The 24823-nt window shown below is 43.1% G+C and overlaps 1 protein-coding gene across 2 annotated transcripts in view; it reads left to right on the forward strand.

Moving 5' to 3' along the window:
* The window catches only part of jade2 (jade family PHD finger 2), a 218792-nt gene that overhangs the window by 93132 nt on the left and 100837 nt on the right, over positions 1–24823 (forward strand). The gene's annotated exons all lie outside the window — the stretch shown is intronic.

The raw sequence follows: 24823 nt of genomic DNA on the forward strand, positions 1-24823 counted from the left end.
TGGATCTGAATGAGGAGTCACTTTTTAAAGTCCCAGCCGTAATCTCACAGTGAACCAAAGGGCAGTAAAAACTGTCAAAATGTGGCACGGCAGTCTTCATGTTTTTCATCAACCTCACATTGACCTCAGGACTTGAATGCAGCCTCAGACAGCATGTGACAGTAACACAGTGTAATATTTATATATTGTAATGTTTTTAAATGTGTAAAATGTCCATCTATACGTAACCATACTATTGTTCGGGTTGTGGGGAATGATAGGGCATAGAGCTATACAAAAGGATAGTTAGTTTATAAAAAGAAGAATCTACATAATTTATGATTTTAACTAGGGATGCTCCGATCGATCGGTCACCGATCGAGATCGGCCGATACTCACTCTCTACCGATCGATCGGTGCTCTCTAAACATGCCGATCGCGAGAGCCGATCGCATGACGTAAAATACATGACACTTTTCTCTGTGTGCGGCAAAACAAGCTCGCCAAAATGGCTTCACCGGTCTGGCATTATTTTAAGGTGTCCGAAAAAGACAGTAAAATAGCGGTATGCAACGTGTGTGAAGCAGAAATCCTGCAGCTCCGCCCGCTGTGACGGACCGGTGAGCGGAGCGAAACACACAAGAGTTAGACCTAACACACGTAGCTATTTTATCTACCTCTGGAACAAGCTAAACTAGTTATTATAAATATATGTATTCTTCACTGTCGGGTCACTCATCATTACTGGATCAGTGAGCTGCATGAGATACTGACAGGCTGTCAGCAGCGCCATATAGACATATAGACTATCTATATGGCGCTGGCTGTCAGGAGAGAGAGAGAGGGGGAGAGAGGAAAAGAGAGCGCTTCCGCTAATTTCTCCCGTGTTATTATCCAAAGTGAATGTAAACTTGAATAATGTACATCATTTGAATGTAATAATTAAGTTGATTGTTGTTTGTGGAAGCTCCAGTGAATGAGCCCCATTAACTGAGTTTAAACATCACTTTAAATGTTCCATTTAAAGTGATGTTTAAATCTTCCATTTAGGCCCCGCCCACTCGATCGGATCGGCGATCGGTATCGGCCGATACTGATTCCGGCGATCGGTGATCGGCCCCGAAATTGGCGATCGGAGCATCCCTAATTTTAACTTCTAAAGATAAAGCAGCCAGAACCAGTAGATATACGTTTTGTGTTTATTCTGTTCATATTACTAACACATACTTCTGTCGAACTTTAGGATCATTAAAATATTGTTACTTACTAAATATATTTGACGGATTTTGTCTCTCACATGATATGTGAGCTTGATCAATAACTTTGTCTGGTTTATTATTATATGTAATGACTTGATTCTCTTTAGGAAATAATTTCCTCTGTGGCAGCAACACACCATCAGCCATCAGAAAAAAACACCTGTTGGTTAAACCGAAAAAGTCTTGTGTTCGGTTCACTTACTGACGCCTGAATGTTCAGAATCCATAGCAAACATTGTTTAAAAAAAACTGTTCTTTTTTTGTATAAATGCCTACTACTGTAAGTCTAGATGACTAACTGCTATTGGTCAAATAGAAACCCAATGCCTAGAAATGTGATAACAATAAAATGTCCATATAAGCTTTCAATGAGACATTAAGTTGTAGAGCAAAGGGCAAAATGAGGGAGGAATGTTCTGTTGTCAGAGCTGCACAGTGATCCTATCTGTCTGTGTGTGTGTGTGTGTGTGTGTGTGTGTGTGTGTGTGTGTGTGTGTGTGTCAGTTAGTGTTTATCTGTGTCTGTATTTAGGGTGTTTCCATGTCTGTCTGTGTTTTTGTTCATTTGTTGTCTGTGTTTTGTTTATTTAATGTGTTTTCCTTCTTGAATGATTGTATTTGTCTCCAACCCAGTCCCCTTCCACACACACACACACACACACACACACACACACACACACACACACACACACACACACACACACACACACACACACACACACACACACACACACACACACACCACAGAGGACAGTCTTGCGCACTGGCCCGTTGTTGTGTAATCATTTATATAAAGAGGTATTAGTGTTTCCTCCTGGAGGGAACGTAGGGAACATTGTGGCTCAGTTTGGTGACATTCCTCTCCTGCCCTCGCTGACTAGAAACATTTGCTTCCCAAAACTTGCTTACATCAAGCAGCCCCTAAATATACTCCCTTAACATAAATTAAGTGCCAATTCTTTGACATGTTCTTTCCCTCGGTTTGTTTTGAAACGCACTGGGGCCATTGAAGCCGACACTCAGTGGATATTCATACTCTGATTACGCTTACTTGTACATAATGGCATTAAAGTTCCTGATTTTCCTGGAAGCACTTTCAAGCCTCTTAAAGAGACAGTCCATCCCAAAATGCCTTTTTACATCCCCACCCCGCTGGCAGTGGGAAGTCAATTAAAATTCATATGGGCAACATACACACCGAGAGTGCTAATGCTTTCAGTCTCTCAGAGCTTTCTTTTAAACTATTAAAGTGAAAGGTGCCTGGTTCCAAAAGCGTAAAGTGATAATCTAATTTCTCCTGAACAGCTTGTGCAGTAACCAAGCACTTGGCTGTCACGTTTATTCTGCCAGTGAGCAGGCTGGAGTAAATGTTTCCTCTTCTAATAGGATTTAATTTAGATTTTACATCACAGAATCTTCAGTTTGTAGCTGTAGTGTGTTAACATGTATTCACTTAAACCGTTTCTTTCTTCACTACAGGTGTTGGAAATGTAATCTAAAAATTATCTTAAGAATAAGGACATTTTTTGAGATTTCATGGAGAGAATCAATCAATCAATGTTTATTTATATAGCCCAATATCACAAATGTTACATTTGTCTCAGTGGACTTCACAGTTTGTACAGAATATCAGTATGACAATACGACACCCTCTGTCCTTAGACCCTCACATCGTACAAGGAAAAACTTCCGAAGAAAACCCACAGTTTAAAGGGAAAAATGGGAGAAACCTCAGGGAGAGCAACAGAGGAGGGATCCCTCTCCCAGGACGGACAGACGTGCAATAGATGCCGTGTGTAAATTGAAAAGATAATACATTTGCAACATAGGTAGTCCAAATGTTTGGAAATGCATGTGTGTATAATAGGAAGATGAATCCACGAGGATATCCATCCAGGACCTATGGGTTCAGATTGGATTGTATATCAAGGACAGGAACATGATAGTGTACTAGGATAGGGTCGAAAGAGAGCTTTAGTGGAAGCTAAAACATGACAAAAGTTTTTTGTGTCTTCTGTCTGCCTTCACCTCTAAGAGTCTCTTTCCCCTCTGACTGGTTCTGTTTCTCACTCTTTTGCCTCTCTGGCCGTCCCGACACACTGGGTGGAAAATATGAATGAAACACTCCCCCGCCTCGTTTGCAGAAACCTTGCTGCAGGCACAAACACACTTCCCCTCCGTCTCTTTGCACTGCCCTCTTAAATGTATTTTCCTCTTGTTATTGTAAGGGAAACTTCTGTAGCAATGGAGAGTCAGGACTCAGAGAGACACGGGACGAGCAGGAGTTCTGATGTCAAACACTGGCAGTTTATTACAAGCATCGGCCGGAGAATTCATATCACAACTCACAGCATCAGAAAGTTCTGACTGCACCGGTGGGTTGCCATGTCAATTCTGACTCCCTTCTCCTCTTGGCAGACCTTTAATTAGCTTCACTCAGAGTCAACCCCCATATTGGGGAAAGCATCTGTGAACACCTGGGGGGCACTGAATCACTTTATCTGATTCTATGGCTCTTGTGACCGAGAGTTGACCGGTCATAAAACTCATAATGTCAGCAATAGCTGACAGTTCCCATTCCTTAAGACAGATAACAGACTTCGGCTTTGTCGGCTTCAGATTTGAGTGTGGTCTTACACAACATCAATTACATCACAAAGTAGAATAAGGCTGAAACATTCAACCACAATGATTGACACAGACAATCACGATAGAAAATCATCTCATCAATGTTTGGATCGTCTGTTGTCAAAAGCACAATAATGAACACACATAAAACACAGACGCATAATAGCAAAACATCTTCTTTAAAATAATATGTTTTAACATATAACCATTAGCTGATATCACTTATCAAACTATAAAATCAAAACCAGCTTGCAGTTTAAAGATTTAGTTTAAGGCAATCACTAGTCAAATGCATTTAACTCATAGGATCATAAGAGATCCAGGTGAAGTATAAAATCACAGTTATGGTATAACATTCACAGTGGTGATTTGATCAATTCGTAATCTGCAAAGTTACAGTGTCCTCAATTCAGGATTACTTTACGTTTACTTCATTACATATTAAATCAAAAGACTATGGCATGATAACATATTTACATTATTTCAACTATCAATCATTATGTCATTTCAAAATCTGAAGGGAGAACTAAACAATTCTCAAAATGTTTAACAATCTGAAAAGGAAAAGTTAGGCAAATATTCAAAGACTTTTGTAAAACCTGGAAAGGAAGGTTTAAATGTTTAAAACTTGAAACATCATTGTAGGTCTTTCTGTGCATGGATAATACATTGAAGAGTAGTGTTGTTAAACCTGATTGCTGGACAATTAAGGATATTAACATGATCTGTTATAATATTAGAAATATCTTATTGTTCAATACCTTTATAATCTGAAAATATCAATTTATTTATTTGTTTAGTGTGAAAGTGTAATCTGATCTGACAAAATGTATTTATCACCACTATTTAACACATGTCTGTTCATCGGAAATATAAGAACAATCATTAATTGTACATCTGTAAACATCTGGTCATTCAATTCAAATGTTATCTTTGTACAAGAGCTAGAAGAACCTGTCCTCCTGACTCGTTCCCCTCCTCTCTTTATGACACAGAGTGTCTGGTGTGTAAAGGCAACCTGATACTGTAGATTAGCACTGAGGTGCTGACTGGCTCAAAACTCTTCTTCATCAGAGCGCCATATTTCACCCCCCCAATTGCTCTGCTTTTGTCGCTCATTCAGTGAGCACTTTATGATCTCCCAGTGAAACAGAGGCTCATCTGCCTGCATTCCTTCTGCTATCTGCTTGAGAGCAGAGCCTATTCCAAGTGGCACATCCAGATGCCCCCCCAACATCTGCTCCTCCAAGAAACATGAAACCTTGTATGAAGCCTCTGAAGCCATCGCTCGTCATGCAGAGTTGTCTGTTTGGGCCCCCCCCCCGAGCAGAAAGATGAAGAAGCATCCCATCTCATCAGAAAGTTGAAGATTAGAATCCTCTCATCTCGAACGACCTCGTGCCTCCTTGCCCGTGGCTGGGGTGCTCTCTGCAGCCGGAGAGTGTGACCCTCTCTCTCTGACCCTTGGCCTTCAGAGCTGTCCTAGTTATTGGGTTAACACTTGATAGGGATGTTTTCCTGAGTGCAGACAACTCAAAGTAATGGATTAGCACATTATCATTCAATTACAAAAATAGGATAGGCCCCTCAGAATTATTTGGGAGCCTTCCTAACACATGCACATGCATAAATGTAAGGTTTGTGTTAGTCATTTAACATGCAAGAATCATATACTCATCAGTCCAAAGCAGAGAAATGTTATTTTAAGTTAAATGTGAGCTAGTCCCTGTGGATATAACCCTTTCTCAATGATTCTAAATGTTATATTAATTCACCATTTACCATTTGATAAAAGATTAGTTTATCAGAAGTACATTTCCTCTTCCATAAAACATAGGTTTGAGAAATGAATGTTCCAATATGAAATCAATTACTCAATATAATTGACTCTCCCCTCCCTTTTCTTACATATGTCACATATGAAATAATAACTTAGGAGTCTATTTAAGCATGGTATTGTCTATATAAGCTATTAATCGAGAAGACTCAGTATCAGTATGCAACTCGCAAATATCTCTTCTCTCTTTCCTATCCCTCTCTTCCACATCTCTCTATTTTTCTCTTTCTCATCCCTCTCTCTTCCTCATCTCCCTCTCATCCTTATCTCCCCCATCTCTTTCTATTCTCTCTTTCTCATCCCTCTCTCTTCCTCATCTCCCTCTCTCTTCCTCATCTCCCTCTTTCCTCACTTCCCCATTTCTTTCTATTTTCACTTACCCATCTCTTTCTCTCTTACTTCTGTTAGATATGAAATAAAACATACGAGTCCATGTAAGCATGGTATAGGTCATAAACCATTCGAGAAGACTCAGTATCACCTGTGCGCAGCTAACAAAAAACAATTGTGAGAAACATATTATGCAGGAAATGCACACCGTTGTTGAAAACACAAAGCATAGCTGATTTGGGAGGAAAAGCTTCAACCCCCTTAACATCTGAGTTACCACTGAAGGCATAGCATGAATGATAGTGGGCGTCTTAAGGTGTTATTACTGAGAAATGTCAAACAAATTCAAAACCTTACATTTGAAAACAGGTTTGCATTCCTCCACTTAAGGTGACGTTATCATTGGAAACAATAAAAACGAACTGTTTTGATGTAGAATCTATAAATTGAATCGTTAGAGCAGAACAAAATGGTTGTATTGTAGCCTGAGTTCCATGCAGCCTCTAGTTTCACCAGGTGGAAACATGGTCCATATAATGTGAATACATGCAGAAGTAGACAGTAAGAGGTCCCTGACATTAGGCCTATACTAAAAATAGTAGGGGCTTTTAACAGCTTGCCAACTTACAGGCATCCTCTGCATAGCAGTATGAATAGCCTTAAAAAACAAACAACCCACTCTGTGGTAACGAGAGTCATATTTCTGACCCATATGCCCTAAGTGAAGCCGTTAGTCTCATCTGACTGACCCAAGGCTTGGTGCTGGTGTGACAATGAGGCTTCCAAGTGTTCAAAGCAGATGTCAAGCTTTCAGTTCATGGCTCGGTGGGGGGGGAGCAGACCCATGTGAGACAGTATCAACGGCTGTAAAGTCCAGTTTGAGGAGCGTCATTCTCTCTGGGAGCAGGAAATGGTGCCCATTCTCGGACCAGACCATTAATGTCATGTAGAGCAGCCATAGCATCTCTGTGACTGCACTCAGCCGGACTGTAGCAGGGCAGAACTGGGTGACTCTTAGTGAAGCCGTCCAAGGCCATAGACAAAATGGAACCACGTACTAACAAAAAGGACACAGGGTCATCAATGTCTCTCTTTACCATTGGCCTAATCATAAAACAAATTAGTGGGAAAATGTGGAACACTAATCCATCATGTGAAATGTAGAGTTAATTTAAATAATTACTTATGGGTTGAAATCAAATTAACATTAACATTAGAACTAAAGTCAGTTGAAATTGGACATGCACGGATCAGAATCTAATCAATACACCATTTTCCCAGCTCTGTGATGAAAAGGATAACAAGCAGGGATGCAAACTTGTCACCTTTCGGCGAAATTCGCCGTTTTGAATCCAAAATAGGTCGTTTGTGTGATTCATGTAGATCTGCAATAAAAATATTATTGGGGTATGGGGGGGGGGGGGGGGGGGGGGGGGGGTCTGGAACCGGAGTAATCTGCAGCCGCGAGCTGTTATGTGCCATCATGACACGCATGGTGTTCTTTCTTTTTTTTAAAATAATGAATGCTCGAGTCTTCCTGCCCGTCGGCTCTGCTTTTGGATGTATAATAAGGCTCTGCTTTTCCGCAAAGATTGTCTAGCTTCAGCAGCTATATTACCTACGGATGCGTTCATTAATATTAACTGTGTGGTCCGGAGTGACTGTGGCACAGACTGGACCGCTGGTGAACAGCTGTTAGAACGGGGCGTTCAGGTGTTCAGAGCAGAGCTCCCTGTCGGAGCGGCAGAGCGTGAAGTGAACTGAAAAATGTTTCTGGCTAACGTTAGCTTTAGTACTCAGATCTTGTTCTTGAGTAAAAGTAAAAGTACCAGAGTGTAGGAATACTACTGTATGTTACAGTAAAAGTACTGCATTCAAAATGTTACTCAAGTAAAAGTATAAAAGTATTCTCACCAAAATATAGTGGAAATAGCGACAGTAAAAGTAGTCGTTGTGCAGATTGGTCCATTTCAGAATAATATATATGATATGTTTTATAATGATTGATCATGAGTGTTCTCAAAGCTGGTAAAGGTGCAGCTAGTTCGAATGACTTTGTATACTGCAGGGTAGCTTGTGGATTTACTCCAGGTGGAACTAAAGTCTGATTTAACACTTGATTATATTTCACATCATTCATCCAGATCTGTAAAGTAACTAAAAAGTATTAAATACATGTAGTGGAGTAGAAGTACACCATGTACCTCTGAACTGTAGTGGAGTAGAATAACAAAGTAGCAAAGCATTTAAATACTTAAATAAAGTACAAGTATCTCAAAATTGTGCCCAAGTATAGTACTTGTTGAGTTTATGAACTTAGTTACTTAACACCAGTGGCTATACAGATAGAAAGACTAAGCCTTGCAGAGGCATGAAAATACATTTTCAAAATGCTCAACAGTGCTGCCAAAATTATAAACTGACTGCTACACAATTAAAATAAATGCTTTTATATATTTCTATTAGATGTGACCCAGGGAAAACAACATCTATCTTGGAACTGCAATTACTTATCTTAAAGAGATTGCAACATTATACTCCTTTAAAAATTGCTCAATTCATTTAAACACATTTATTATGTACACAATAAAAACCTCAACAAATATATTGATCCTGGCTTAACCAGCGACCTTTACTCTATTGTTCATAAGCTCAGTAGTTTAACAACTATTAGAATTGTAGTAATGTCTGTAGACCAATTGTACTAGAAATAATTTGAAACAGTTTAATAAAGAATGTTAAACTATATTTAAAACTGTAATTGAACTTCAACTTATATCAATTATCCAATTCCAGTGGCCAGTTGGAACAGACAATCAACAAAGTTTTCATTTTGCAGCAACAGCGCAAAAGGTTTCAATCACAATTATGTCTGAGTCTTGTTCTGTCTTATCTGCTTTGTTTCGGAATGTGTTCAATAGATTACATTTTTTTTAATTCATTATTACCATACAATACATAGATCAAGAATAAATGAAACAAATAATACAACATTGACCTATTTGAGCAGACAGATTTTTTGCAACCCTGATTACCTCAGGCCGGTATTTATGACCAGCAGTGATGCCTTGGAGGGTCTCGGGTGTAAGACAGATGCAGGACATAAAAACACTCTTTTGCTATTTATTTTCCTTTTGCAGCACATTTATACTACAATGTATAATTTTGCTTTATATCTTTACATTATTTATTTTTCTCAAGTCATTTACTTTTGGTGAGATAACTAAAGTTTAGTTCATTTTACCCTGGCTATGGACTGATTCATTATTAGTTGTTACAAAGCATACACAAGACGGCGGGTAAGCAAACCAATATAGAAACAATTAGACAATGAAACATGAACTCGCAATAAACACCAGCGCGACAGCAAAGTTCATTCAGCTCAATTTAGTCCGAATTAGGAGGTTTTCAGAGGGGGTAGGGAATTATAGAAATGGAGCACCTTGACTCGCTCATCCACCCTTGTACAAGTGCTAAGATCGTGCCTGAAGACCGTCCAAAAGCGATAACTAGCTTATCCTCTTGCGACACCACTAGTTAATGGCGCGATGATCCCCCGACCAGGAGAACATAGACTTTTTTTCTTTCTCTACCCTTTCTCTCCAAAAACAGCACAGTTAACTGTAGTCCTACACGACCAGCCTATATACCCGCCATCGAGTTCATCACAATGGTGAAACACAACTTCTGTTCCACACTTGCTTGCCACTGCCCACCTGTGATCAATTAGCCTATAATTTGTTATGTATGCACCCCGGACCGCCACCAGCTGGTCCAGCAACGTAGGCAACACTTCCAAGCAACGTAGGAAATGTTCCTCCAGCAGAGTAGAGAGCTGTGGTGCATCAGGTGATGCACGCATCTCGTGCCTTACCAGCAATGCAGAAGACTGTCACAAACAACGAGTGCTTTTAGACCATCCCGTTTTTTAATAGGGATGGCGGTGGTGTGAGTTAAAGATATAGACAGAAACTGTGACTTTCTTCCTCTCAGCTGCACGGCTGCAGCCACCCAGACACGGGGGATGTTTACACACACACACGTGGCTGCTGCTGGAGCCGTGCTCACAGAGGCGATGGGGGGAATATCTCTGGCTGCTTATTTTTAACTGCTGTTTTGGCCGCTGAAACCCCAGAATTCGGCGATTTGTTCAATACAATTCTTTACATTTCTTTCATACAGAAGCTCCACTTTACTGATGTATTTCTTTAAGGTTACTCTGAACATAAGCTGTGCATGCTTGTATGGTAATTTCGTCCCAAGCAGCATGCACAGAGGCAATCAGCCAAATGTTCATCAACCAAAAATGAAACACAACCGCTCAGTTTCACAGGTAATTTTAGGATTCCGTCAATCACAGATTCTGGTAAGGCAATGTCCAAATGTGGATTTGAAATTACACTTACCAGTTCTGAAGATGTATTGGTATCCTGCCGACAACACCAATTTGTAAGGGAAACTTCTGTAGCAATGGAGAGTCAGGACTCAGAGAGACACGGGACGAGCAGGAGTTCTGATGTCAAACACTGGCAGTTTATTACAAGCATCGGCCGGAGAATTCATATCACAACTCACAGCATCAGAAAGTTCTGACTGCACCGGTGGGTTGCCATGTCAATTCTGACTCCCTTCTCCTCTTGGCAGACCTTTAATTAGCTTCACTCAGAGTCAACCCCCATATTGGGGAAAGCATCTGTGAAGACCTGGGGGGCACTGAATCACTTTATCTGACTCTATGGCTCTTGTGACCGAGAGTTGACCGGTCATAAAACTCATAATGTCAGCAATAGCTGACAGTTCCCATTCCTTAAGACAGATAACAGACTTCGGCTTTGTCGTAAAACGTCAACAGACCGAAAGGTCAAATATCTTAGGAGTAAGGAGAATTATTCTTTGACACTTAGGAGTAAAGACAAAATTAATCCCTCACAGTTATGATGAGCCTCGTCTCTTTTACATAGTTTGCTTATTCTAGGACAGGACTGCAAAACGAGGTGGGTGGGGGGGTACTGTTGTTTTGTTTACTGTTTGTAGAGAAACTGTGGGAGTTTTAAGAGGAAAGGCAAACAGAGAGAAACACAGATACTCGTGTGTGTGTTTAATTTTGAACTATTGGGAACTTAAGTTAAAATCGTGTGTGTGCCTGCAGTATCTGTATGTACACTTGGCAGTTTGTGCAAATGTAATGTGTGTGAGCTTGTGTGTGTGTAGTTAACCGCAGAGCTTTAGAGTCGTGGTGTTAATAAGTCTGAGTCATATCCATGACAACGGGCAGATTGCACTAGCATCTGAACCACAGAACAAAATGGCAACAGACTGTAAAACACTCACTGACACTGACTTCCTGTGCACCACAATAAACAATCCCTTTAACCTCATAAATAAAGTAATGAGATAATAATTCCCTTAAACTTTGACTTAAAAGGACAATTCTATTTCTTCAAAAAGACAGTATTTAACTATGAATATAAGTCTGCTCATACTATAAATCATCTCTACACAAATGCATCATCCACATTAATTAAAGGTGAGAAGCTAAATTAATCTCTAAACTGATCAGGATCACTTTTTTGACCAATATATGCCCCTAAACCTAATCACTCCTCAATCTTTATATACAATAAAACTAGGGCCGGGACTTTAACGCGTTAATTAAGATTAATTAATTACACAAAAATTAACGCGTTAAAAAAATTAACGCATTTTAATCGCACTTATTTTTGCACCGCGGAACGTTTCTCACTGGATGAGTTTCAGGCGTACCGATTATACTGGAGCACCAACTAACGTTCATGACTTCAGACAACAACAAACCACAGTGAACAACAGTGAAAAATGTTGTTTTAAAAAACGGATGGATGGAAGCGTCGATAAGAGCACGGTTGTGTGCAAATTATGCAAAAAGGAATTCGCATATCACCGCAGCACATCAAGCCTCAAGTATCACCTCAATGCAAAACATATAGCAGCTAGCGTGGAAGCTAGCGTGGACGTTAGCCTCTTTTATCGCGTTCACACCAAAAAGAGCCGGTACTAAAATTAGTTCATGAGAACCTTTTTACCCCCACGAAAGTCCCTGCTAGAGAGCAGGGACTTTCGTACGACTCTCTTGTGAGAAAAGAGCTATATGTCTGATTGGCTGGGCGTATTGCAAACCACGCCCCGTAAAACTCCCAAAAAGTTTTGTGAAGCCGCCATTTTATTATCCTCGCATTAGCATTATTAGCATTAGCCCAGCGCAGAAACGCAGAGAGACTAACTTATGGCAACACAAAATAAAACATGGGAGCGGTGGAGATGAGGAGGTGTCGGCGTTCTGGCGATTTACTCGGAAGGCTTCAGTAGAAGCTGCTGGGACTCCCAGCAGCTTCTACTGAAGCCAGTCCCCAACTCCGGGGACTTCCGGCCGGGGACTTTGGGCTGCAGTATACGCCGTGAAGTGGTTTGCGGCCTGCCAGTAAACCCAAAGCAGAAGAAGAAGAAGTGACGTCAGCGGCTTCATTTGCCTAATCCACCCCCAGGTTCAAAGAGTTCTCATGAACCTTTGTGGGAAAAGTACTGCGGTGTGAATGCGCCTAATGGTATACTAAAATCCATGTGAAAAAAATTGCTTCTCACTGTTCTCAGGTCAAATATTTATATGTGATTAAAAATGCGATTAATTTCGATTAATTAATTACAAAGCCTCTAATTAATTAGATTAATTTTTTTAATCGAGTCCCGGCCCTAAATGAAACCCTTCATATTGTGTTTGACCTTCTAACTTTCTCACTTCAACCTTATGATCTTAATAGGCACGTTCACACCGGAGTACTTTTCCCACAATAGTTCATCAGAACTCAGATATATTTGCGTTCACACCAAAAAGCCCCCTGAACTAAATGAGTTCATCAGAACCATTTTTAACCGCTTTTCAGTCCCTGCTAGAGAGCAGGGACTTTCGTGGGAGAAAAAGGTTCCTATGTCTGATTGGCTGGGCGGATTGCAAACCAGGCCCCGTAAAACTCCCAAAAAGTTTTGTGAAGCCGCCATTTTATTATCCTCGCATTAGCATTATTAGCATTAGCCCAGCGCAGAAACGCAGAGAGACTAACTTATGGCAACACAAAAGAAAACATGGGAGCGGTGGAGATGAGGAGGAGTCGGCGTTCTGGCGATTTACTCGGAAGGAAGCTGGGAGTCCCAGCAGCTTCTACTGAAGCCAGTACCCAACTCCGGGGACTTCGGGTGGCAGTATACGCCGTGAAGTTGTTTGCTGCCTGCCAGTAAACCCAAAGCAGAAGAAGAAGAAGTGATGTCAGCGGCTTCATTTGCCTAATCCACCCCCAGGGACTCATTGCGGTGTGAACGCGATCTGCTTTAGTTCATCAGAACTAAAAGAGTTCTCATGAACTATTGTGGGAAAATAACTTGGTGTGAACGCCCCTATTGTAACCACAGATTATCCAAACCTTCATCTCTTGTAGCTTTTAAAAGTTGTTTAATTTAATATCGTTTACCATCTTCACGAGTAACTCTGCTTCCTAGACAAAACTGAAATAATAGAAGTAAAACAAGTTTTTAAAATCAATAGCCGCTTTCACACCAAGTACTTAGCCGGTACTTTTCCCCGGTACTTGTTCCCCGGTACTTGTTCCCCCCGAACTATTTAGTCCCTCGAACTGTCCTAGTAGATTGCGTTCTCACCAGAATAAGTCCCTGAAGGAGGATTAGGCAAATGAAGCCGCTGACATCACTTCTTCTTCTTCTGCTTTGGGTTCACAAAACTTTTCGGAGTTTTACGGGGCGTGGTTTGCAATTCGCCCAGCCAAATAGAAATTGTTAGTGTGGCCGACACACCCACGAACCATTTCCTCTTCAGGAAAGTACTACCTCTCTATCAGGGACTATCTGGGGATGAAAAAGTTTGCGCGAACTAGGGACTAGTTCCAGATCCTTTTTGGTGTGAAACCAAATCTCCCCCCCCCCCTATCGGCCTAGTTTGGGGGGGAAAGTACTCCGGTGTGAAAGCGCCCAATAGTCCTGGGAAAGTTGTTGTGGGCTGTATGAAACAAACATACCATGAAGAAGACTATAGGTCGAATCAATGATTTAAAGATCTTTTCATGTTATATTAAAAAAAATCTATTGTGCAGGTCTTACACTGACATAGACTTTGAGAGTGAAGCGATATGTCTGGGTGAGATGGAAAGATATTTTAAAACATGTACAAAACACAGAGGAGAGAGAACAAGAGTGAGGTAAAGAGAGAGAAATGCAGAAAGAGGAGAAGCTGTAACGAAGCCATAGTTGTTAATTCATGGAACATTTCTGGATTGCCATTTAAAACAAATTCTCTCCATATTTGGTGCTAAGGGCTCATTACTGTGCTGTTTCTACACTGCACCTCTCAGAGATCCACTGTCAGTCCAACAGCATTTATATCCCTTCCTTGGTATTTCTAGTTAAAAATAGTTACTTATACACACTACTCTGTTTTCCCCCAAGCAAACTTATTTTACTGCTGCAAGAAATCTTGGTTTTAATATATATTATGCATTTCAGTTATTAATATTTACAACTTGTTCTGTCTCTTAGGGCTACTTGCTTGCTACAATCTTTTCCACCCCAACGGCGTTATACAGGTTTCATTCACTCTGATAGTCCGATCGGATTTTGATAACAGTTTCATTGAGTCTGTGGAAGGAGGGAAATGTTTTAAACGGATGCAAGAAATTAGTGGGGAGATAAAGATTATAGTTTAAATTAGCTGTGTTTGTGTGTGTGTTTGTCTGATTGCACTCAAACCAGCACAGGGGTGAGTCATCTCTGAAAGGTCACTGTGCAAATGATGTTGATGTGTGTTTCTGGGGGATGATTGATTTCATTGACATGAATATGACATGAAGCTGACTCACTGCTCCCAAGGATCTCTGTACAACAATGTGTTTGTGATTGTTTGTGTGTGTGTGTGTGTGTGTGTGTGTATGTGTGTATATGTGTGTGTTGTATAAAGTTCCATCATTTATTTCACATAAATATAACAAAGATGACTGTGTGTTTTCCCTACATAAATATGACATGAAAATTACTCACTTCCATTACATTACATTACATTACATTACATTGCATTTAGCTGACGCTTTTGTCCAAAGCGACTTACAATAAGTACATTCGACCAGGAAGACACAACCTTGAAGAAAACAGAATCATATAAGTATATCAGGTTTCATAGAGCCAAACATTTCAAGTGCTACTCAACTGGCTTTAGGTAATCCAGTCCTTTATTGGTATAAAAGTGCTTCGTTAATCGTTCTAACGCTCGAAGTGGAGTCGAAAGAGATGAGTTTTCAGTTTGCGCCGGAAGATGTGCAAGCTATCTGCCGTCCTGATGTCAATGGGGAGCTCATTCCACCATCTTGGAGCCAGGATAGCAAACCCACGTGTTTTCGCCGATGGGAACTTGGGTCCCCCTCGCAGCGAGGGCGCAACGAGTCGTTTGGCTGATGCAGAGCGTAGTGCACGCGCTGGGGTGTACGGTTTAACCATGTCCTGGATGTAGGAAGGGCCAGATCCATTCGCAGCACGGTAAGCAAGTACCAGTGTCTTGAAGTGGATTCTAGCAGTTACCGGAAGCCAGTGAAGGGAGCGGAGGAGCGGAGTGGTGTGGGAGAATTTAGGAAGGTTGAAAACCAGACGGGCCGCTGCATTCTGGATGAGCTGCAGAGGTCGGATGGCACATGCAGGTAGACCAGCCAGGAGGGAGTTGCAGTAGTCTAGGCGTGAGATGACGAGAGCCTGGACCAGAACCTGAGTCGCTTTCTGAGTCAGCTGGGGACGTATCTTCCTGATGTTGTAAAGCGTGTATCTGCAGCAGCGGGTTGTAGCAGCGATGTTTGCAGTGAAGGACAGGTTGTTATCTAGGGTCACACCCAGATTCCTTGCAGTCTGAGTCGGGGAAACAACTGAGGTGCCGATGTTGATTGTCAGGTCAAGAGTTGGACAATCTTTTCCCGGGAGGAAGAGCAGCTCAGTCTTGTCAAGGTTGAGCTTGAGGTGGTGAGCAGACATCCACTGAGAGATGTCAGCTAGACAAGCAGAGATGCGTGCGACGACCTGGGTCTCTGAGCGGGGAAAGGACAGAATTAATTGGGTGTCGTCAGCGTAGCAGTGGTAAGAAAAACCATGCGGGCTAATGACTGATCCGAGCGAGTTTGTGTACAAGGAGAAGAGGAGGGGACCAAGAACAGAGCCCTGAGGGACCCCCGTAGTTAATTGACAAGGGTCGGACTCAGACCCTCTCCAAGTCACCCTGTAGGTACGGTCTTTCAGGTATGAGGTGAGGAGGGAAAGTGCAGAGCCAGAAACTCCAAGTTTTTGGAGAGTGCGAAGGAGGATCTGATGATTCACCGTGTCGAATGCAGCAGACAGGTCCAACAGGATGATGACAGAGGAGAGGGATGCAGTTTTGGCAGTGTGCAGTTCCTCCGTGACAGCAATGAGAGCAGTTTCTGTGGAGTGACCTGCCTTGAAACCAGACTGGTGCGGATCCAGAAGGTTGTTCTGATTGAGATAACAGGAGAGTTGTTTAAAGACAGCGCGTTCAAGTGATTTAGACAGGAACGGGAGGAGAGAGACAGGCCTGTAGTTTATAACATCAGACGGGTTGAGAGTGGGTTTCTTTAGGAGAGGGTTTACTCTTGCCTCCTTGAGACTGTTTGGAAAGTGACCAGAAGTTAGAGAAGTGTTGATGAAATGGGTGAGAAACGGTAGAATATCAGGAGCGATAGTCTGAAGGAGGTTTGAAGGGATAGGGTCCAGAGGACAGGTGGTAGGGCGGGCAGAGGTAATGAGGGTAAGAACCTCACTTGGAGAGAGAGGGGAAAAGGAGGTTAGTGTGTTGGTGGAAGGAGGGTCTGGTGACCCAGCGGTGAGTAAAGGTGAGTCAGAAAAAGAAGAGCGAATATCATTAACCTTTTTTTCAAAGTGGGTAACAAAGTCGCTTGACAGAAGTGAGGAGGGGGGAGGAGCTTTTGGAGGGTCCAAGAGGGTGGAGAAGATGGAAAATAGTTTTTTAGGATTGGAATAGGAAGATTGGATCTTATCTTGAAAGAAAGTGCTTTTTGCCTGAGAGATCGAAGCAGAGAAAGAGGAGAGGAGAGCTTGATAGGTTAGGAGGTCGTCACGGTGTTTGGATTTCCACCATTTCCGCTCTGCTGCCCTAAGGACGGTTCTATTAGCACGCAGTGCATCATTTAGCCAGGGAGCCGGAGGGGACTGACGAGCCTGCCGAGATGTCAGAGGACAGAGCGAGTCCAGAGTGGATGAGAGAGTAGAGAGGAGAGTTTCTGCAGCAGAGTTTGGAGGCAGTAGTTGGAACGAATCAGAGGAAGGGAGGGCTGAGAGCACCGACGAGGCAAAGGTAGAGGGAGAGAGGGAGCGAAGGTTACGGCGGACAAGTGTAGGATGGGAAGAGATTAGTTTGTTATGTTTGGAAAGGGATAGAGAGAATGAAATAAAGAAGTGATCGGATGTGTGGAGCGGGTTTACAGAGAGGTTAGAAGTAGCGCAGTTCCTTGAGAATATGAGATCAAGGACATTGCCAGCTTTATGAGTCGGTGGGGACGGAGAGAGTGAGAAAGCAAAGGCGGTTAACAGAGATGTTAGTTCGTCTATCTTCCCCATCTGGAGGTTGAAGTCTCCGAGAAGTACAGCGGGAGGGCCAGTTTCAGGGATGTGTGAGAGGAGATGATCTAATTCCTCCAAGAAGTCCCCCAAGGCGCCTGGTGGACGGTAGAGAACAACAATGGTTAACTGTATAGGATGGGTTACTGTGACGGCATGGAACTCAAAGGTGGAAGGAGTAAAGTTAGGTAGCTTGAAGAGGGAAAAGCTCCATTTGGGAGAGAGCAGGAGACCAGTGCCACCTCCTCTGCCAGTGGGTCTGGGACTTCCCCAAAGCCAACGATGTACAGTAACTCTCCGAGAGTCAGGGTTTCCCACACATAGACTTTACTTGGGCGGTATATTAACGTCCGCCAAAGTATATTTCGCGACCCATTTAGGTTTAATCTTTTTTTATCCGTCCGCAAGCACGACACCATCTGCGATCGATTAACTACCCCTCCTGTACCTGTTTGCTCTGCTATCGAGTGAAGGGTCTGCTGTATGCGCTCTGCAGTCTGTTCTCGGCTACCACCACAGGTATATTTCAGATTCCGATCTGTGGGAAACACTGCAAGAGTGTTTGTGTGTTTATTTGAACACATCAACAACTTAGTAACATCTCTTTGCTTCCGTCTGTCCTCATACCTTTTGGGCTATTTTTACGTGTTTTTATTTGTCAGTATTGAGGACACCTATATGGAAGCGTTGAATGTACACAATCCGCAGTGGCATTTCATATTTTATTTATTAAGTATTTCATCTGATTGCAATGCACGAAATAATAGCATCGTGAGTTTGTTAAATTAGAATCAGAACAAGTAGTAGTTTTACATCCACACTGGTTGTATTAGTAAACAATATATTTCTTAACCAATTTCACTGTGTTTTTAATCATTTAAACATTTACAAAGTAATATTTTACCATGATTAAAAAAGACACCCAAGCTTCAGCCGTCTCATTAAAAGGTTCTATACACCAATATTTGTATATTAACAATGCTGTTTAGTTTGCTCTGCTCTCATTAACACATTTTTTATTATTTTTATAAAATGCTTTAAGAAAAACTGAATGCGCTGTTGTTGGTGGAGACGTAAAACACAGACATACATCTCCTGTTTTTTGCGGTAGTATCTAACCCATTAAAAGAAGATCAAAAGACAAATCCTGTAAGAAGAATGCTGATCACTTCACACGTCCTCTGTTTTTATTGATTATATTGTGTTGTTTTGGTGCTATTTTGTTTTTTAATGAATTATTATTAGATATACCACCCAAAAAAACATGCCTGCACACACACATGTTATCAGTACTTAACCCTGTTTTGCATGCACACACAGACACACAGACACCCTGCAGTGCCACACAAGGTAACCCCTGGTCCCTGGGTTGGGTAACCCTGTGCCCCGTTTGATGCTGGCCTGATTCTCCTGCTCCAGTCTGCATGCTGATATAGGATTGTGTTTTAGAGAAGGGGGGGTTGTACGGGTTGCCCAAGGATAAGGGGCAGAGGAGCTGTTGGCAGCACACACACACACACACACACACACACACACACACACACACACACACACACACACACACACACACACATGCGCACACATGCACATGCACAGACATAAACACACAGTCTGTGAAAACTCGGGGAAGAAAGGGGGATTACAGGGAAGAAAAAGGATAGCCGATTTTCTCAGGCGTACTGTGACAGTGAGGTATTTCAAGAATGAGAGATTATCACACACACACACACACACACACACACACACACACACACACACACACACACACACACAACTGATTGTTTGCATTTGACAAGGACGGGTGATGCTGTAGATGTCCACAGTGCTGATATTGTGCTGATAATGTGCCCTGTAGCTTTGTTGGCAGCTTAACATTCATGTTTAACTACATTATACCACATTGTAATTAATTGGATAAAGAAAACAGCTTGGTAAAAGCTGGAGGAAAAGCATATTTTAGTGTCTTCTTCTTTGATTTTCTTTCACTTATCTTATTAATTTCAATACCAACTTTATTCCTCTAACTTGTTTGCACTGCTTTTTCAACTTTCTCTTCATTTTTCGGTTGCTTCCTCCCTCCTTAGCTACTCTGAATGATAGCAAACATTCAATAGGATGTGATTAATCCATTCTGAGATTAATCAGGTTACACAATCACCTAATTTATTTAATATCTGGCCTTTTCTGTGTGATTTACTGCCACTGATCCCTAAAGTGTAATAGGCCTGATGTCACAAGTCACAAAAATGTAATAATTTATTCTGACGTTGTCCTCACTATTAAATGCTCAACTCTGAACATCAACATGCTGCGGTATTATGTAAAGCTCAAATGATTTACAAATTAGTTTTTGGCAAAATAAATCAACTCAAATCCCTAATTTGGTTGATAAACCGTTTTATGCATTGCATGCTCTTTCTCTTGGACTAGTACTTAGCAGGTGGTACGGTGGTTGTCAATTGTAAATGACAGATAACTGTAGTTGTGAACAGCATCTCTCCTTTAACAGTTAATATTTCTTTCTTTTTTTTCCTTACCCATTTGTCTTCTCTGTCATCCCTTCCTTTTTTGCCTCTTAACATTTCCAGGCTGGTTTGACTGACTCCCTGCTCTTCTTGAGTCTGTCAGAAGTTGCTGTCTGTTTAAACCAAACGTCCAGTGTGGGCAGAGAGTCAGATGGAGAGCTCTGCCCACACTGGAAACGTCTTATGTAAACACCATCCACTTCATCCCTCCTTCAGAGGAGATTATTATTGACGTTTCATGAAAAGGAGGAAAGGGAGATTTACACAGTGGTGAGAAACATATGGGACATAGGAGAGAGAGGGAGGCTTGGCAGACTTTTCCTTTTCCTTTCCCTCTTTCTCTTTAGTTTTTATCTATCAACCTTTTTTAAGTTAAGCTGTATAGCTTTTATTGCTTCTTTGGCATGGTTTTTTCGTTGATTCACAATTTCGCTTCAATGCAAGGCAATGTACACTCAGTTGTAGTTAACATACACCAGCTAAATCTAATGCAGTCTGTTAAAACAGTACTGAAGTCCTACCGTTGAGATGAACGTAAACATTTTTAAGTTTGGTTTTTAAGGGTGTTAATTTAAAGTGGACCTATCATGCTATATTTGAATAATATATTGTAGGGCCATACCTATATAAAATATGTCTGTGAAGTTTTTTTTTCAAAATACCAAACAGATTTTAGCCATGCCTCATTTCGCTCTATTTGCTCTATTCCAGCCCTGTTTTTGCAAGGGCTGTTTCTGTGGCAAATGAGCTGCAGCTGACCACGCCCCCCTGCAAAGGAGGGCGGCGTACAAAAGTGCATTTTGCATGATAGTTCCCCTTTTAACTTTATTATTTATAACTATTTTGCTGAAGGGATGTTTCTAATATCTAGTTGTTCCTTATTGATATAAATAGACAATATACTGTAAATATATATATATGTATTTCTATCCTCAATTGTTTACTTACAAAAAACACTTAAACACTTAAGAGAAATGACCGGACCCAACTTAAGGTTCCTACAATAAAGGGTTTTATTATTTACATTTAGGTAAAGATTTCTATAGTTATTTACACTGTTTGCCATTTATAAATTGTTGCAAATCACAAAAGAATCACTAAACTGAATGGTACACACTGTACACATCTAGTGTTTTCTCCAAATTGAGGAAAACAAGAAAGATTAGAGGCTGTAATGCTAAATTATCATTGATCATATGGGTTATGTAACTAAGTCTAGTCATTTGCATACAATAAGAATGTATTTCACATACTTAGCTTGTTGTTTCTGTTTATTTCAGAAGAGAGGACTGTTAAAATCATTTTGTATTCCACTGAAGTAAACACAGAAGAATTATTTGCAAAAGTGATGTGACCCTCTTGATCTTTCTTTCACTTTCACGCACTCACCAACATACAGTATACATCACTGTTCTTCCCTGCTGAAGCTCATATAACCTCCCATTCAGCAGTGTTAGTATATACTTTACAGTTCCCACTCCTCTGCTCCCCAGAGGCACATCCCGTGTAGTAAACCAAAGACACCTCTCCTCAGGGCCTCATCGCTGGAGCAGAGATGGTGGGGGTGACTTTGGTTTTCATTGTTTTAAGAATCAGAGCCCCACGGTGTGTAGTTCCTCCTGATAAATATTTCATGGGACACACCATTAAGATCAAAGAAAACTCAGCTGTCGTATTGTTATGAATCTAAGGAGGGAACATATTAATATTCCCTCTGGGCTGCTCCCCTCATTAGGACTCCTCAACTGTAAACAGAAGTGATTTCCAAGGTTTCTTTATTATTATTCTCATCATTATTAAAAGACCTCATGAAAGACGACACAAGAAGTGAGGATACCCGGCCCGGAGGAAGCCCGGGGTCCCCTTCTGGAGCCAGGCCCAGAAGGAGGACTCGTCGGCGAGCGTCTGGTGGCCGGGCTTGCCACGGAGCCCGGCCGGGCCCAGCCCGAAAAGGCAACGTGGGCAACACCTCCGCTTCTCCGTCCCGCGGGCCCACCACCTACGGGAAACATCGATGGGGTCGGGTGCGCTGCCAGAAGGGTGGCAGTGAAAGCGGAGGGTCTCGACGGACCAGACCCGGGCGACAGAAGCTGGCTTTGGGGACGTGGAACGTCACCTCTCTGGGGGGGAAGGAGCCGGAGCTTGTGCGGGAGGTGGAGCGTTACCAGTTGGATCTGGTTGGGCTCACCTCTACGCACAGCGTCGGCTCTGGAACCTTACTTCTGGATAGGGGTTGGACTCTATTCTTCTCCGGAGTTGCTCAAGGTGTGAGGCGCCGGGCGGGTGTGGGGATACTCACAAGTCCCCGGTTAGGTGCTTCGTTGTTGGAGTTTACCCCAGTGGACGAGAGGGTCGCCTCCCTACGCCTGCGGGTTATGGGGGGGAAAACTCTGACTGTTGTGTGTGCTTATGCACCCAACAGCAGTTCAGAGTATACGGCCTTCTTGGAGACCCTGGAAAGAGTCCTGTATGGGGCTCCTGAAGGGGACTCTTTAATCTTGCTGGGAGACTTCAACGCACATGTGGGCAATGATGGAGACACTTGGAGGGGCGTGATTGGGAGGAACGGCCCCCCTGATCTGAACCGGAGTGGTGGTTTGTTACTGGACTTCTGTGCTAGTCATGGATTGGCCATAACAAACACCATGTTCGAACATAAGGATGCTCATAAGTGTACGTGGTACCAGAGCACCCTAGGCAGAAGGTCCATGATCGATTTCGTTATCGTATCATCGGACCTGAGGCCGTATGTTTTGGACACTCGGGTAAAGAGAGGGGCGGAGTTGTCAACTGATCACCATCTGGTGGTGAGTTGGGTCGAGTGGCGGGGGAAGCCTCTGGATAGACCTGGTAAGCCCAAACGTGTAGTTCGGGTGAACTGGGAACGTCTGGAGGAGGCCCAAGTTCAGGAGGCCTTCAACTCACACCTCCGGCGGAGCTTTTCGGGCATTCCTGTGGAGGTTGGGGACATTGAACCAGAGTGGTCGGTGTTCAAAGCCTCTATTGCCGAAGCCGCGGCGGGGAGCTGTGGTCTCAAGGTCCTAGGTGCCTCAAGGGGCGGTAACCCTCGAACCTCCTGGTGGACACCGGTGGTCAGGGAAGCCGTTCGACTGAAGAAGGAGGCCTTCAGGGATTTGTTATCCCGGGGGACTCCCGAGGCAGTTGGAAGGTACCGACAGGCCCGAAGGGCAGCAGCCTCATCCGTGGCCGAGGCAAAGCAGCGGGTGTGGGAGAAGTTCGGAGAAGACATGGAGAAGGACTTTCGGGCGGCACCAAAGTTGTTCTGGAAAACTGTCCGACACCTCAGGAGGGGGAAGCAGGGAACCATCCAAGCTGTGTACAGTAAGGATGGGACGTTGTTGACCTCAACTGATGGAGTGTTAGGGCGTTGGAAGGAACACTTTGAGGAACTCCTGAACCCGACAACTCCGCCCTCTATGTTAGAGGCAGAGCTGGAGTATGACGGGGGATCAACACCAATCTCCCGGGGGGAGGTCACTGAGGTCGTCAAACAACTCCACAGTGGCAAAGCCCCGGGGGTGGATGAGATCCGCCCGGAAATGCTGAAGGCTCTGGGTGTTGAGGGACTGTCATGGTTGACACGTCTCATCAACGTTGCGTGGAAGTCGGAAACAGTACCGAAGGAGTGGCAGACCGGGGTGGTGGTTCCCCTTTTTAAAAAGGGGGATCAGAGGGTGTGTGCCAATTACAGAGGCATCACACTACTCAGCCTCCCCGGGAAAGTTTACTCTAAGGTACTCGAAAGGAGGGTCAGGCCGATTGTCGAACCTCAGATTGAGGAGGAACAATGCGGATTCCGTCCTGGTCGTGGAACGACGGATCAGCTTTTTACTCTCGCAAGGATCCTGGAGGGGGCCTGGGAGTACGCTTATCCGGTCTACATGTGTTTTGTAGACTTGGAGAAGGCGTATGACCGAGTTCCCAGGGAGTTACTGTGGGAGGTGCTGCGGGAGTATGGGGTGAGGGGGTCTCTACTCAGGGCCATCCAATCTCTGTACTCCCAAAGCGAGAGCTGTGTCCGGGTCCTCGGCAGTAAGTCGGACCCATTTCCGGTGAGGGTTGGCCTCCGCCAGGGCTGCGCTTTGTCACCAATCCTGTTTGTAATATACATGGATCGGATTTCGAGGCGTAGTCATGGGGGAGGGGGTCTGCAGTTCGGTGGACTAAGGATTGCACCACTGCTTTTTGCAGATGATGTGGTTCTAATGGCTTCATCGGTCTGCGACCTTCAGCACTCACTGGATCGGTTCGCAACCGAGTGTGAAGCGGCTGGGATGAGGATCAGCACCTCCAAATCTGAGGCCATGGTTCTCAGCAGGAAACCGATGGACTGTCCACTCCAAGTAGGGAATGAGTCCTTACCCCAAGTGAAGGAGTTCAAGTATCTCGGGGTCTTGTTCTCGAGTGAGGGAACAATGGAGCGTGAGATGGGCCGGAGAATCGGAGCAGCGGGAGCGGTACTGCAGTCGCTTTACCGCACCGTTGTGACGAAAAGGGAGCTGAGCCAGAAGGCAAAGCTCTCTGTCTTCCGGGCCATTTTCGTTCCTACCCTCACCTATGGTCATGAAGGATGGGTCATGA

Source organism: Gymnodraco acuticeps, unplaced genomic scaffold (genome assembly GCF_902827175.1).
Source record: "Gymnodraco acuticeps unplaced genomic scaffold, fGymAcu1.1, whole genome shotgun sequence".
NCBI classification, from domain to species: domain Eukaryota; kingdom Metazoa; phylum Chordata; class Actinopteri; order Perciformes; family Bathydraconidae; genus Gymnodraco; species Gymnodraco acuticeps.